The sequence below is a fragment of the Sus scrofa genome, chromosome 9 (assembly GCF_054392235.1).
Source record: "Sus scrofa isolate SSC_HxYL_T2T_F1_AM1 chromosome 9, Sscrofa_HxYL_maternal_Yorkshire_Landrace_v2.0, whole genome shotgun sequence".
Classification (NCBI taxonomy): Eukaryota; Metazoa; Chordata; class Mammalia; order Artiodactyla; family Suidae; genus Sus; species Sus scrofa.
Window position 1 is genome coordinate 133,872,801 of NC_139391.1, and position 16,686 is coordinate 133,889,486.

Below are 16,686 nucleotides of genomic sequence, written 5' to 3' on the forward strand. Positions count from 1 at the left end.
AAATGTCCTTGAATTTCATAGTGGGAGGGGAGAGGGCATTTCATATTTTGGAAAGTGGCAGCAAACTCATTTTGATGAAATACATTCCAACATAGCAGAGAGGGGAAATTTGTAAGGAGAAAAAGGAAGTAATATTACTTTGTATCAGTTTTGCAAAAATCTTATTAAACACAGCACTCAAACCTCTTTCCAGAGAATGCTATTTGCCCTTTCTGATTTTTTTTTTTTTTTGCCAGTGCCTGCATGCAGAAGTTCCCAGGTCAAGGATAGAACCCTAACCACAGCAGTGGCAACAGATTCTTAACCCCTAGGCCACCAGGGAACTCCCTGCCCTCTCTGATTCTTAAGAATTCCTCCTCACTAGATTATGAACTTCCTAAAGGCAAGAGCCCAGTTGTCTTCATCTTTGTGTCTGCAGCATCTTCAGGGTCGCACAGTGGCAATGAGTTGAATGAGTGCATGTTAATGGTATTCCTTCATGTTCTGGTACCTGACATTTAAAGAAAGGCAGATAGTGTTAAGAAAAAAAGACTTAAGCCCGTGCGTTGGTTGGTGATTTTTATGTGCTCAGCTGTGATACCGCCCTGCCTGGATACTTTAGTAATTTCCATCTTCTGCTGCCTGTACAGACAGTTGTTTTAGAAATGAAGGTCTTTTATGCTAGGTGAGCATCTTGAGGACAGCACAACTGTGTCTGTTTTAAATAGTTTTTTCTCTGCTGTCTGGCATGGTACCTGGCACGTCGTAGGTCTTTGATAAATACTTGCAGTAATGAATTTCTTTTTTAAAATGTTAGGACATTGTCTTGAAATATAGTCTTAATTTAAAAGAGACGACAAACTGGACTCTACTTATTTTGGCTCACAAGAGGGAGGTCAGTACAAAATTCAAGTTTGGGTAAAAATGCCCTTCTGTTTCAAAACGCTGGCTTAAATACCCTGTGGTGTACACAGAGCTTTTATATTCCCCCCTGTGTCACCCACTACTGTCCTGTTGTAAAGGTAAGGTCTTTGGACTGAGTGGGTTCCCTGCTTGAGGGTGCGGACTAAGGTCCCAGCTTTGCTTGGCATCAGTTTGCTCCCGTTACTCTGGCGGGAATATTGGAGGGGTGTTGGTGGCAGAGTGGGAAAGTCATCCTGCAATGCTCTCCCCTCGTCCTCTCTCCCGTATAGCAGATGAGGTGGCCTGCAGATGACCCCATAGCATCCTCTGCCTCCTCTTTTCAGGATGTCCGAAAGCAAACTCTCCCTGAAGCTGGCTCCTCTTTAAGTCACTGTTTAGCATGGGACCTCCCCACACAATGCTTTCCTACCTTTTTCCTTTGTTATTTGCAACGTATAGGTTGATCAAGCACTTCACCCCCCCCCCACCCCATTGCTTTCATAGCTGGATTTCACAGTCCTCCATTCACCTTCCTTAAGTCTAGTCTATTTTTTGAGACCTCTCAGTAAGTTGTTTTCTGCCTGGTCCTTTTTTCACTTACCTTTCCTTTCTCTCGTCATATGTGAACTACTCGCTAATCAGTGACTTTAGGATATACCTTAGAAAATAGGCATAATTTACTTGAATTTGTTTTTTAATTTAATTGTAATTCTTTTGCAGTATAGTTGATTTACAGTGTTTTGTTAGTTTCAGGTATGTAGCAAAGTGATTCAGTTTTATATATATAGCTATGCCTGTATAATAGATAGCTATTCTTTTTTAGATTCTTCTTCCTTATAGGTTATTACAGAATTCTGAGTCTAGTTCCCTTGTTGGTTGCATTTGTTTTAATTCTGGCATTGGCTTAAGAGGAGCAGGTGTGGTGCAATTTGTGTTCACTTCTGTACTTACCCATGAGAATATAAAAGCATATAGTTTATTCTGGTATTATTAAAATTTAAAAAAAGCTTTGTTGGGGGTATAACTGATGTATGAAACTGTAAGCTATTTAAAGTGAACATTGCAATGATTGGATATACACGTGTATTGTAAAAACATTCCCCTTATTTAATTAGCATATCCATCACCTCACATATTTATCTGGTGTTTATTATTCCACTGGTAGAATGAAAAGATGCTTTGGAGAGTTTGACCAGCGTGCCCAAGTGAACATGAACAGATTGGTGCCTCTGGGTGACAGTGGGTCAGCTTTTCCAGATTTCCTGAGAAGTTCCAACGCTAAAACTTGGGATGGGCCAGTGTGCCATGTACACATCTGAGAACTTTCCCGCATTTTGGTTTATTTTTCCAGCCTCCAATATCAAGATTGGCCTCTGTTCATTAGTGGGAGGGGAGTGTCAGGATCCAGGGAGGTTGTTTTTGTTTTTGAAACAGCGGAGGAACAGTACTGGTAAATGCCAGGCATGTGTCTCGAGCAAACGCCAGGCGTGTGTGAGTAAAGACCCTGGTTTCTGGACCTCTGCACTCTCTAATCTTGGCGCTTCCTTTTCCTCCTGACACTGGGGCATCTGGCAACTGTGTCCCTATTGTCCTAACCCTAGGAACTCAGAGAGTGTGTTTCTCTAAGAGGGTTTACTAGTTGTATATAATACTATCAGGAGGTGCTGAGCTCTGAATTATATTTCCAGTGGTAGAGACTGACTTTGCTGGATCCCTCCAGATGCTATAGAAAAGTCATAATAAAGGCTCCTACTGTAAGATATCATGGAAGATGGGAAACCGCATGGCCAAATGGAGACTGTGTCAACTCCATTGCCAGCCAGCTGTTGTCGTAAGTAGGTTACTTAAACTCTGTAAGCTTCAGTTTACTTATCTATAAAGTGGGTTTGATGCCTCCTGCAGGGCTGGTGATGTGAATGCTAGAAATAATATATGTACAGAGTTTACCGTGAAAGAAATGCTCCATGTATAGTAACTGTAATTTCTGGTAAAATTAGGGGTTTGGTTTTTGGCCATGAACATGTAGTGACCGGAACTCATTGACCTTCCCTCATTGACCCACAGTGGTGCCAGCATCTGTAAGATGTCTCTGCTCAACGAATCGCCACTTCCATTTAAAAGGCTGGACGTCTTCAGCCCCCCGTGGTCATCCCCCTTCATGGGTTTAGGTTCAGCATAAAAGCCATCTGTATGTGCATTTGGATTAGCCTGTGTCTAATCTATTAGCTTCTGTTTGGGTGGTAGAGACTAGGAGTTGGAGGTCTAGGTCAGTTGTATTTTATTTATTTACTTTTGATGATTCTCAACTTTATTCTTTCTTAATTGACTTACAGTTGATGTACAATGTTACGTTAGTTTCCGCTGCACAGCAAAGTGGTGCAGTATACATGTGTGTACGTTCTTTTTTGTATTCTTTTCCGTGGTGGTTTGTCACAGATATTGCACATAGACCCCTGTGCATGTAGTAAGACCTTGTTCTTTACCCATTCTATGTAAGAGTTTGCCTCTGTTAACCTTAAACCCTCGGACCATCCCCACGTACTCCTGATCCCTTGGCAACCACAAGTCTGTTCTCTGTGTCTGTGAATCTGTTTTATAGATAGGTTCATTTGTGCCGTATTTTAGATTCCACCTGTAAGTGATATCATATGGTATCTGTCTTTCTTCTTTCTTCTTTTTTTTTTTTGTCTTTTTGCTATTTCTTGGGCCGCTGCCGCCGCATATGGAGTTTCCCAGGCTAGGGGTCAAATTGGAGCTGTAGTCTCCGGCCTACGCCAGAGCCACAGCAATGCGGGATCCGAGCCGCGTCTGCAACCTACACCACAGCTCACGGCAACGCCGGATCGTTAACCCACTGAGCAAGGGCAGGGATCGAACCTGCAACCTCATGGTTCCTAGTTGGATTTGTTAACCACTGCGCCACGACGGGAACTCCCCCCCGCCTTTTTTTTTTTTTTTTTTTTGTCTAAGTATTTGTCTTTCTTATTTTGACTTCACTGAGTATGATAATCTCCAAGTCCATCCATTGTTGGTGCAAATGGCATTATTTCATTCTTTTTATGGCCAAGTAGTATTCCATTTTATATACATATCATATCTTCTTTATCCACTCATACACTGATGGACATTTAGGTTGTTTCCATGTCTTGGCTATTGTGAATAGTGCTTCTGTGACCAGAGGGGTGCATTATCTTTTTGAGTTATAGTTTTGTCTGGTTATATGCCCAGCAGTGGGATTGCTGGATTATATGATAACTCTACTTTTAATTTTTTGAGGAAGCCCCATACTGTTTTACATAGCGGCTACACCAATTTACAGTCCCACCCACAGTGTAGGAAGATGGTCTTTTCTTTGCATTCTCTCTAGCATTTGTTATTTGTAGACTTAGTAATGTTGTCCACTCTGACCAGTGTGAGATGATACATCCTTGCATTTTTTCTAATAATTCGTGATGTTGAGCCTCTTTACATGTGCCTGTTGTCTTTGGTGAAATGTCTATTTAGGTCTTTTGCTCATTTTTCGATTTGAGTTTTTTGGGTTCTGTTGTTGAGTTGTATGAGCTGTTTGTATATTTTGGAAATTAATCTCTTATCGGTTACATTATTTGCAAATATTTTCTCCCAATCTGTAGGTTGTCTTTTTGTTTTTTGTTTACGGTTTCCTTTGCTGTACAGAAGCTTGTAAGTTTGATTAGGTCCCATTTGCTTATTTTTGCTTTTGTTTCTATTGCCTTGGGAGACTGTAGGTCAGTTGTACTTTAGCTTTCTCTTCAGGTCCCCTCGTTTCAGCTCAGTGTCCAATGGCCCTTCCTTCTTCCTCTAGTCTCCTCTAGTGAGGCCTTGCTCCTGGCCAGTTAGCACAGACTTCCAAAGATTGAGTGGGGTGCTCCTTCCTCTTTGTGTTGAGGGAATTCCAAAGGCACTGCAGGGCATTCAAGGGAAACACCCCTCTTTTCTCAGTCTGGGAGGCTTCCCAGTGCCTTTTGTCTATGGCAGCCTTCTGACTCTTGCGAGAGACAGGAGGCCAACGAATACAAGCTCAGAAGAAAAAAATATCAAACACAGTAAATGTTCATTAGTGCCAGCTAGACCGCTGGTGGTGATGATGGTGGTGGCGGGAGGTAAGGACTTGAGCCTCCTTATGCTGCATCTTCCTTGCCCCCCCCCTCCAGGATGATGAGCAGCACTAATATAATGGTTAGGCTCAGTGCAGTGCTTTCTCTTCAAAATAAATGTCAGTAATGTTCATAGCTAAGCCAAGTGTGGTGCTGAGATTGCATTTTCTTTTTTGAATGGATTTTTTTTTTTTTTTTTTTTTTTGTCTTTTTGCCATTTCTTGGGCCGCTCCCACGGCGTATGGAGGTTCCCAGGCTAGGGGTCTAATCAGAACTGTAGCTGCCAGCCTACACCAGAGCCACAGCAACGCAGGATCCGAGCCGTGTCTGCAACCTACACCACAGCTCACGGCAACGCCAGATCGTTAACCCACTGAGCAAGGGCAGGGATCGAACCTGCAACCTCATGGTTCCTAGTCGGATTCGTTAACCACTGCACCACGATGGGAACTCCCTGAATGGATTTTTGTTTTTCCTGGAGTTGGCAAATGCTTCACCTTTTCCTTTGCTTGGTTTTCTTTAAACATCTCAGTCTTCCCACACACCTCCAACTGTGTTATGAAACTTATACAACTGCACATGATCCAGTCTTGTCTGTTAACCCCCCCCCCCACTTCCTTCCCCCTTCCCTCCTGGACACATCCCTGTAGAGCCCCGACTTCCCATTCCTCCCGGACTGGGAGGAGTAACACTAACTCATAAAGACATTCAAACAATTTCTCTACTTTCACATCTTCCCTACTCACAACCTACACACTTTGCAAAACAAAACAACCTACCTGCCTCCCAAAACGAAACACCTGATACCTTGTGCCTCTAAGCTGATGAAGGACCGATTTAGCTTCCTCTCCCAGGGTTTCCCCTCCTGATTTGCATTTTTTTCTCCTGGGATTCTGAAATCCCCTAGTTTCATCAGTCATGGAGCTTTAATCGTTTGTATCTTGTTCCTCTCCTCAGTTTAAAATGATTTTTCAATTGAGAAAAGAGTGTAAAACCTTTATTTTGTCATTTAAACTCAGCAATCTCCTTGCTTCTAGTTCCTTATTTCTCGTTATGGGCTAGATTAAAGCAACCATGCAGAGAAAGGAAATAAATGTAGATATTCCAGTTCCATCTTACATTTTCTTCTTCCTTCATTCTGTTCTTCTTTATTGTCGGATACAAATGAGAACAGGGTTAGGTTTGTTTGTTTGTTTGTGTTTTGGAGTCTTCTAATGAGAGATTTTTTCCTTCAAGTGAAGATATGGGAAAATCCCACTTCTATGCTCTGTTTTCTGCTGAATAATAAAATCATCGCAATGATTGAGATTGTAAAAATAACTTGTCTTGTTTTAGTTCTGCAACTAACTGAAAGAAAACAAGGCGAGTTTACAGTTAATAGGGAGCCCCAGACATAATTAACAAGATGATGAACTAGTGCCTAAAAAGAGGAGGTCAGAAAGGAAAGATTATTTAAGTTGGAGAATCTGGGGCAGTGAGTATATAATGAGTGTTAAATATTTGAAGGTATGATGTAGAGCTGAGGGTTCCCAGTTGCCCTTTTCAAGATGAGAGACTTTAAGAGGAAATGGATAAAATTAGAAGTAGAGATGGAAGTATGTTTTACAAAGATGAAATTTCAACACAGCACAGACTGTTACTGGAATGAGTTCCTGAAGTATGTCACCTTGGGTAATTTTTCTTTGTTGTGTTTAGCCACTGTCTGTGAGTTCCAACCTTGCATGTAAGGACTAATTGCCATTACAATTTTTCCAGATCAATGCAGTCTCCCTTGAGAGGGTCCAGGAGCAGGTAGTAGAGTGGAATCGGCATTCTTCACAATTGCCTATTTTAGTTGCTGTATAAGAATCCTCACCTTCCAGTCTGACTTGAGTGCTTGGAATACTCCTGAGAACTACTGACTGTGGCTCCAATGTTTGATTGAATGGACCAGTGTCAAAATATCACATGGGATGGTAAGATCACTAGAGTATTTTTTTCCCCATACTATCTTCCATCCTGTTCTAACCCAAGAGATTGGACATAGTTCCCTGTGCTGTACAGCAGGACCCCATTGCTATCCATTCCAAATATAACAGTTTGCATCTACCAACCCCAAACTCCCCATCCCTCCCACTCCCTCCCCCTCCCCCCAGCAACCGTAAATCCTTTCTTCATGACCATGACCTGTTTCTGTTTTGTGGATGGGCTCTTTTGTGCCATATTTTAGATTTCACATCTAAATGATGTCCTGTGGTGTTTGTCTTTCTCTTGCTTCACTTCGTATGATAATCTCTGGTTGCATCCATGTTGCTGCATCATTGGCTTTAATGCAAATGGCATTATTTTGTCCTTTTTTTATGGCTGAGTAGTATAGAGTATTTCAGTTTTTATTCTTGTGCCACCTGTGTTTGGGTCGTCCATGGCTTCTGTCTCAAATATTCTGTTCACATGAATGAAAATGAGCATGGGCATAAACTCCAGCTGAAACCTCTCCATACCTGAAGCTCTTCTTGAGCCATGCATCTTTGTCCTCTCCTTTCTACCTTTTGTAGGTTATCCCGAAAGCCTAGAACAGTCTCCAGGTGGATGGTGTGCGTTTTCATCTCTGGCTTGTTTCCCCCTTGCCCTTGTTCTGTCGGGACTAATCCCTTCCCAGCTGCCCAGTGCATCTGTTACTCTTTGTTTGTACCCTGACCTAGCATTTCCTACCACTAGGTAGGCAGAGAGGGTGTCTTGACTTGTTCTCTGGGATTTCCTACAATCAGTAGTCTGTTCTGAGTGAATAGTAGTTTTTGAGGAAATGATATATAAATATAACCAAGTATAGTCATTTAATGTTCAGGCAAAGTAATTTCCATAGTTACCACTTGATAACGTGTTCTGTTTCTCAGAAGCAGTCCTTAATAACTGCTGCATCTGAAGTCGTGGTATGTGACATAGCACTGTAGCTGTGGAAAGAAGGGATCCCATTTATTCAGACTGGATATGGGGAAGCATTCTTCTGCCCAACCCTCCTGACACGTGGGGCATTGGAGTTTTGACGGATCCCTTTAGGGTTGAAGTTTACTGCAGCTTTTCTGCCTTTTGGGGAGCCATGCCAGAGGTAATCCAATAAGAGGAAAAAGCTTTAACTTGATCTTGGTTCTTTTGACTCCAAATTTGATTCCTTTCCACTTTATGTTTTGCAGCTTTTTATTAAGGTATTTAAGAACACACTGTGTTTCTGTCATTTTGCAAGTTAAGCATTGGAAGCCATAGCAGTTTGTCATGGCCTTGACGGTCCTTTGGGAATCGATTTAGGAGTGTGCAGTGAGACTTCCAAAAATGGAGAGCTTATGACTTGGTAACACTCCTTCTTAAGAATATACTCTAAAGAAGGGATCAGAGGCCGAGGCAAGTGTTTTTGAGTGATGGGGAGAAACCAGACTCAACCTGACGTTTCAGCGATGGAGAATGGGTACATGCATGTTGATCTATACCACAGAATATTATGTAGCAGTTCAAACTTGTTTTTGAAACTTTTTCAGTAATGTGGGAAAATAAGAAGTAGGAATCAGAAAGAAAAATATCAGTGTTGTACAATCCCAACTATGTAAACAAATTTAAAATATACTTAAAAGAATAAAGTATACAAAGGTTTTAAATTGATCTCTGGGTAGTGACATAATGGATAATTTTTATTTTCTCCTTTTTTTCTATAATTTCCAATTTTCTTATAATGTATTTATAATCAGAAAGTATTGAAGATTATTAAAAGTTTTCACCAAAATAGAAAAACAATGACATATATCTAACTAATGATTCAAAAGAACGAAAACTCAAGTTCCAGGATTTAAGTGGCTTTAATCATCTCTAATTTTGAAAACGAACACTTCATCCCAAATGATTTTTTTTTTTTTTTGCCTTTGCAATTAGTCAAGGTATGATTATATATGATGCTAAAAGCTGTGTGGTTGATGAGATAATGTTCTAAATATTGATATTTATACCGGGAACATAATATGGTAAATGTGCATCTTACAGTGTAATCTTTTTTTGTTTTTCTTTTCTTTTTTTATTAATGATTTTTATTTTTTCCACTATAGTTGGTTTACAGTGTTCTGTCAATTTCTACTGCACAGTAAAGTGACCCAGTCACACATACATATATACATTCTTTTTCTCACGTTATCCCCCGTCATCCTCCATCACAAGTGACTGGATAGAGTTCCCTGTGCTCTACAGCAGGATCTCATTGCTTACCCACTCCAAAGGCAATAGTTTGCATCTATTAACAAAGACCGGGCTTCGAAGGGAGCTTGTGCCTCCTGCTTGTCTTGGGACTGGCCAGATTTTATAGTCTTGGTTGTCTTATCTGTAAATTGGGATTGTGAAGATTAAATGATATGATTGCATGTAAAAATCTTTAGCACAATTCTGGCACATAATGATCACTCAGAAAATATTACTGCTGAAGTAATACGTGATAGCTGATATAATGCTACTCTGAAGGAAGATTTCTTTTTTGGCAGCATTTTATTTATTTATTCATTTAGTTTGTATCTTGACTTTTATTTTTTTCCATTATAGTTGGTTTACAGTGTTCTGTCAGTTTTCTTCTGTTCAGCATGATGACCCAGTGACACACGCATGGGTACATTCTATTTTCACACATGATCATGCTCCATCGCAAGTGACTAGACCTAGTTCCCAGTGCTACACAGCTGGATGTCATTGCAAATCCATTCCAGAGGCAATAGTCTGCATCTGTTAACACCAAGCTCCCCATCCATCCCACTCCCTCCCCTCCCCCTTGGCAGCCACAAGTCATTTCTTCCAAATTTCCTTATATATAGTATTTAGGAGAGGCGAGGTTAAGTGGTTTAAAAATTTTTTTTCTAATACAATATTAATTTTCCGAAGGCTATAAAGACAAAGACGTTCTGCTGCCCCTCTCATCTCTCTAAGAAAGGAAATATTCTGCACCTTTCTCCAAGCTTATGTAAGCGTGAACACATACGAAATGAGTGGTTTTTGTTTTGTTTTTCCCTTAGGTACTACTCTGCAACTTTTCCAACAAGCCAGTAGTTACAGACTTTTTTTTTTTTTTTTTTTTTTAATTTTATGGCTGCACCCACAGCATATGGAAGTTCCCGGGCCAGGGATTGAATCCAAGCCACAGCTGTGGCAATGCCCGATACTTTAACCCACTGCACCAGGCTGGGGAGCCAACCCTCACCTCTGCAGTGACCCGAATTTCTGTAGTCAGATTCTTACCCCATTACACCAGGGCGGGGATGCCAGTGACAACATTTTTAATTGCTCTATTCATAGGTTCAGATTTGACTAATTTGTAATAACTGCATAATATCCTAAATATTGTAGCTATGGAAAAATTTGTTTGGACATTCCTAAGGGTTGTTTGTAGGCCCCCATCCTCTACCATAGATGCTGTTTAGTTCAGCATCTTTCTATGTGATCCTTAAGATTCCTTGCTTTATTTCCAATTAGTTTCCCCAAAGTGGCATTGCTCAGTCAGAGCATATGTTAATTACAGTGCAGAAGGGTTTGGGGTTACAAAAGTTGTGTGAAACAGTTGGTTCTTGCCCTCTTACAATCTCTGGGAAGAACAGATATGCATTTATTTTCCCAGGGGTGGATTTCTTTCTTTCCCTCCCTTCCTCCCTCTCTTCTCTCCTTCCTCCCACGGTCCCTTCCTTCCTTTCTTTTTTGCATAGGTACAAAGATCTTAGTAAATGGTGTTTATTTCCAGGGGCATTTGAAATCTTTAACATCTTGAAACATGTATAAATCAAGAGGGCAAAGGGAGCCTCTTAAATGAGGTTTACTCTGTGTAGTCTTTGCTGCTTTTATTAGACATGAATTTGTTAGAAATGGTGCATGTGTAAGCTTTTCAATTTCTAAGTGCTTAGAGTCCCACTTAAGAGCTGAAGCACTTAAAATTTGCCTTCCTAGCCCTTCCCGGGCTCACACCCCACAGGGCACAGATGACCCCCATACAGGGGGAGAACCAGCCCCACAGGCAGCGTCTTGTTTAGAGAGGCCCAGACTTGCTCCCCAAGATGCAGGCAGCTGAGCACATCTTCAGGTTTGAGGTCACCAATGGTAACAGGAATACTAGTATGTGAACAAATTGTAGACAGATGCCCTTTCTTTGTAATGTCACTGAGAGCTACTTTGTACAATGTATGTTTTACCAAGTACCCACTTAGTAGCCACTTTGTGTGTGTGTATAAGATCTACGTCTACCAGGCAGAGGACAAAGAAAAGAAAGGATAGTTCAGATGGGTTTGCCATCCCGTGGGCATGTGTGTATGTCGTCTTCCTGTATGAAGGGACGTGCGTGTCACATGACCGTCTTGTTTCGAGGCTTTGTTTTCTGCCATTGGTAATTAACACTTGGTTACATCAGTTGGGATTATGCAACTCTTTCACAGCTGACACTAGTTCATACCTGTTTTCATTCTTCCTTCCCCCTGATTCAGCATCTTGGCTCCGGAGAAGTGATTGCATTATAACACTTCAGAACCCGCTTGGCTGTATTCCTGACTCACCGGAGTGGTCACATATCTGAAACCCGCTGGGCACCCTGTCAGTGGACCTGTAGCTGCTTGTTCTACATTCATGTTCTGTCTCCTCATGGTGAATAGCCTTAACCTTAAACATCCTATAAGGACTGGCTTGTTGGAGAGGAGTGTTTCCCCTTGCGGGAGTCCGCGGGCAGTCTGGGTTGCCTTGGGTTCCTGCAGTACTTAGTGAAATAGCAACAGCAGTAAGGGCCGTGAGAGCAGACAAATTCGTAGTGCCACCCATGTGCTCTGTGTAGTCCTCACCTCTCTAATTTCTCCAACAACTCTGTGTGGAGGCTCTTAGCATCCCCGTATTACACATGCAGACAGTGAGGCAGCTCTGAGCCGTGGCGATACAGCTTATACGCGGCTGAGGGATGGAAATGACTTCACATCGGGTGAGACTCACTGGTGGGGCTGGAGAAAACCAAGGAACGAGGCGATGACCCAGGGATGCTGGGCACTGGGCGGGCAGATCAGGGGGAGCGACTTGGCAGCGATGCTTGGCCGCTGCTCTTGTTTGGAGAGGAAGTGACGCAGCTGAGTGCTCCCATCCGAAAGCCCTGGACGGGTGAGGGAAGTCGAGGGAACTCAGGGCAGGAAGGAAGCGGGGGAGAGGGAGGTGTGGAAACTTGGCTGAGTGCGGTCTCCTGCAGCAGCAGCCTGTCACAGAGAGCCCCTCTCTTCACCAGCTTTGTCCCTTCAGGGCGCACATCCCAGAGGAGGGTGAAGCAGGTTAAAGGTGTGTTTACCGTCAGCCAGTTTCTTTTGTTTTGACAAGTGAGTCATATGACCAGGCTGGAAAACCTCTTCTCCTGTTGGTGTGATCCTTTCTGAGAGTGGTTTTTGAAGAGGTTGTACTCGACCTGCCGGCATTACCCTACTGGGCGGCACAGCCCGCAGCCCAGGACTTGTAGAAGGAAAGCCGTCTAGGTAAGAGGCATTGGGGGTGGGAGGCGCTGTGGCCCGAACAGGACCCTGATGCTGCTGTTGTGCCCTCTGCCTAGACCATCGTGGGGCTAAAAATGGGGTCCATCTCCACCCTACCTGAGCCAAGTCCATTGTGGGTGAGCAGTCAGATTGCAGACGGCATGTCACAGTCTTCCTTATAGAATGTGGTGGCTTGCTTTTGTCATTGTTATTTTTATATCACCAGGTCATAGTTTTCCACCTGCTTTCTGGATATTATTAGAATGGTTCATTGAGTAAGAACGTGGTGGGTCAGGTGGTGGCCTTAGTGACTGTGTGATCTCGGGCAAGCTCTTAACCTCTCCAGCCTCGGCGTCCTCGTCCGTGACATGGGCCCTTAGGAGTAGCCGTCTCCCGGGGCTGTTGGAGATGGAGCTCAGCAGCGTGTCCTGGCGTCTCATCTCCTTTGAACATCGCTGCTTTCTTGGTGTGCTGACCCTTGCAGGCATCTCCCCTCTGGCCCCTGGCTGTGATTCGCTCTGACGTTCCAGGACACACACCACCCTGGGTGTAGACACTTGACAGCAGCAAGAACTGGAATTGAGCATGGCTGATTTTACGGTCTCTCAGAGAAGGGCGGAGTCTCTTAGGACAAAGCATTGCTGGCATGAATCGACAGAGAAAGCTCATTTGAGAAGTAAGCCAGAGTCAGGTATTTTGATACAGTTGATTATGCAAGTTGGACGGAGAAGAATCCCTTATCTTAGGCCCGATTGATTGTTGCCTGCGTTGTATCTGGCTTGTCACTTTACCTCCAAATAGAACATCTTCCTGTCCGTTTGATGAGGTTAAATGCAACTTTGGCAGTGGCGGAGCCAGAGGGGTTTGGGGGGAAGGAAAATACAGACCCTCTTCTTGCTGTCACATATCGCTGCAAAGGGGGCACTGTTAGCTGTCTTACCAGGTTCCTTTACAAAGTACCATGTAAGGAAGACTTCTGTATTTAAGCAATAAATAAATAAACCTAGTTTTTTTCGTATGGAAAATTTCAAGCAGACACAAAACTGCAGAGTGGAGTAAGGCCTGACATCCTGGCTCCCACCCTCAACAGCTGGCAACTTGCGGCCAGTATTGCTTCATCTGTAGCCCTGCACAGTCCCCACGTCACTCCTTTTGAGCAAATCCCAGATGACATATTATTTTATTTATAAATATTCAAGATCTACTTGGTTTTTTAATCTGATATGCCTTTTATTTTCTTTTTTTCAACACCATGTGTCTTTATTGTTGTTATTATTTTTGTTGTTTTTTCGTATTTTTAGGGCCACACCCATGGCATATGGAGGTTCCCAGGCTAAAGGTCTAATCGGAACTGTAGCCGCCAGCCTACACCAGGGCCACAGCCACAGCCACAGCAATGCCAGATTTGAGCTGCATCTGCACCCTACACCACAGCTCATAGCAATGCCAGATCCTTGACCTGCTGAGTGAGGCCAGGAATTGAACCCACAACCTCATGTTTCCTAGTCAGATTCGTTTCCGCTGTGCTATGACGGAAACTCCTATTATTTTTAAATGATTTTAATTTTTTATATTATAGCGGGTTTACAGTGTTCTGTCAGTTTTCCACTATACAGCAGGGTGACCCAGTCACGCATACATACACACATTCTTTTTCTCAGAGTATCCTCCATCATGCTCCATCACAAGTGACTAGATATAGTTTCCCCTGCTATGCAGCAGGATCTCATTGCTTATCCATTCCAAATGCAATAGTTTACATCTATTAACCTCAAAATCCCAGTCCATCCCACTCTCCCCCCACCCCCAGCAACCGCAAGTCTATTCTCCAAGTCCATGATTTTTCTTTTCTGTGGAAAGGTTCATTTGTGCCGTATATTAGTTTCCATATATAAGTGATATCATTTGGTATTTGTCTTTCTCTGACTTCACTTAGTTTGAGAGTCTCTAGTTCCATCCATGTTGCTGCAAAATGGCATTATTTTGTTCCTTTTTTGTGGCTGAGTAGTATTTTATGTGGTGTATATATATATACCACATCAAGATGTACCTTGAATGCCTTAAAAGTTTTAGCAACACGAAAAATAGACCTTTTCAGGTCCTTCTGGTGGGAAGAGCTTGTGTCTCTAAAAACCACAGGGCAGTAATCCTCAAAGCAGGGGGTGGGAGAGGGATTTCCTTTTTTTAACACTTCCCTGGGAGGCTTTTTGAACTACTTGTTTTCCCAGAGTTGCCTTCTGCAGGACCTCCCCCAACCACACGCCCCAGTTAGAAATGGCAGCCTTTGCTACTTCAAGGAACTGGTTTGCTTCTGAGCGTTAGAGCAGGAATAAAAGATAGGGAAGCCCGCCTTCGGGGGAAAACCTGATTCTAGGTAACGGATGCTTTACCTCTCAAGAACCATTTTTGTTGTTGTTCTTTCTAACCACCATGAATGGGTCTATTTAGTAATATATTTATTTTTCTGTCTTCTTACCCAGAGTACACTGGATGTTATTTAATTGTTTCTGTTTACTCTGGGTCATTTTCAACACAGCCTTCCATGCTGTGGAGGACTCAGTTTTACAGTTGACCTGTCACCTTCCTCATTGCCACTTGTATGTCCTGTCAAGGTGCTTTTCCTTATCTCATCTGCTAAGGGCTAAGAAGCAAGGTGTGTGAAGATACACAAGGTTAGAGTGAATGGACTGTGACAGGGTTTTTTGTTTCCTGAGCAAAAGACGATGGTGTTGAACTTAAAGGCTTTGTGACACTTGATGACTCAAAGGATGTTTGGGCTCCATTTCCTGATTTTCAGCGATTTTCAGCATAGATGTGGTTGTTCTGTAGCTACCTTTCCTGTAGGTAGGTCTCCCTGTGAGAGGGCCCTATAGCAGGAATCTATCTTCTCACTTTATTTTTATTTTTTGGCCACATCGAAGGCATGTGGAAGTTCCTAGGCTGGGGACTGAACCTGCGCCACGTTTGCAGCCTGTACCACAGCTGCAGCAATGCCAGATCCTTTACCTGCTGTGCCACGTGGGAACTTCTCACTTTCAACACAGCTTAAGAAAGCCTTGAAAAGTCAGTTACATGGTTAACGCACCCCAGAAAGTTGGAAAATGCATTTCTGGACACATTTCTTTCCATCTCACCACTGAATGTTTGAAAGTGAGTTAGTAGGAGAGAAATGAGGGAATGTTAAAAGGTGACCATTCTCGGGAGTTCCTGTCGCGGCACAGCGGAAACGAATCCAACTAGGAACCGTGAGGTTGCAGGTTTGATCCCTGGCCCTGCTCAGTGGGTCAGCGATCTGGCATTGCTGTGAGCTGCAGTGTAAGTCGCAGGATGTGGCTCGGGTGCCCTGTAGTTGTGGCTGCAGGGTAGGCCAGCAGTTGTAGCTCCGATTTGACCCTTAGCCTGGGACCTTCCAGATGCTGCAGGTACGGCCCTAAAAAGCAAAAATAAATAAATAAATAAATAAATAAATAAATAAAGTGACCATTCTACTTTTGTCGTTGTAGTTATGTCGCCACTGAAAGTTAGAGATTTGTGTTTTAAGCATGGGACAAAAATTTTCCTTGTCTAGAAATAGTTTGCTATGTGGATATAAATTAAATTTATAATAGAAATGAATAGTCTGATTTTTCAGCAAACAAAATGAACTTCCTTTCTGCCATGCTTCAAGGGGAGAAGGAGAGAAGCTATTTTTAGTACCCTCTTCTTTCCCATCCGCTCTCACCTGATCCTTTCCAAAAACTCTCCTTGGGACAATGACATAGCACCTTTCAAAACTTCAGCCGTGCCTCGTGCAGGTTTATACACAAGATGAACGAGTTACATCGGATTTCCTTTCTCACACCCAGACCTGGGTTACATAGTTCTGTGAGGTGTGCTTGGGATTGTAATAACAGGGAATGCTGGAAAAATTCCAGAGGCTGTTGGTAAATAGAGAATGCAGCTGAACCGCGGTTAGTTTCTGCTAGTGATTTCCGAATTTACCTTTACGGGGGAAAAAGATGAGTCTTTGTAATGGAGCGTGGGAAATCAAGAGAAAATGTGATGACTGTGGTGAAGATGTGGATTTTAATTTGTCTTTCATTTTTCTAAAGACTGTACAGGTAATTCAGTCAAGAAGATTAAGCTCTGTTTGGTGGAGATGATGAAAGATCCCTTTGCTTTTTACCTATCGTATTTAAAGATTTATTAAAGCAGCCAAACAATTTTTT

At 42.7% G+C, this 16,686-nt stretch overlaps 1 protein-coding gene across 7 annotated transcripts in view; it reads left to right on the forward strand.

Moving 5' to 3' along the window:
* Positions 1-16,686, forward strand: part of PTPN14 (protein tyrosine phosphatase non-receptor type 14) — a 365,153-nt gene that overhangs the window by 221,127 nt on the left and 127,340 nt on the right. For 2 of the 7 annotated variants that reach the window (XM_084978024.1, XM_084978027.1), the window contains exon 1: positions 12,384-12,481. The exons of 4 other annotated variants lie outside the window; for them this stretch is intronic. The gene's annotated coding sequence lies outside the window, so the exon portion shown is untranslated. Of the gene's footprint in view, positions 1-6,752; positions 6,953-12,383; positions 12,482-16,686 lie in introns of those variants that run through there. One more of the 7 variants, XM_084978025.1, reaches the window with a different exon arrangement.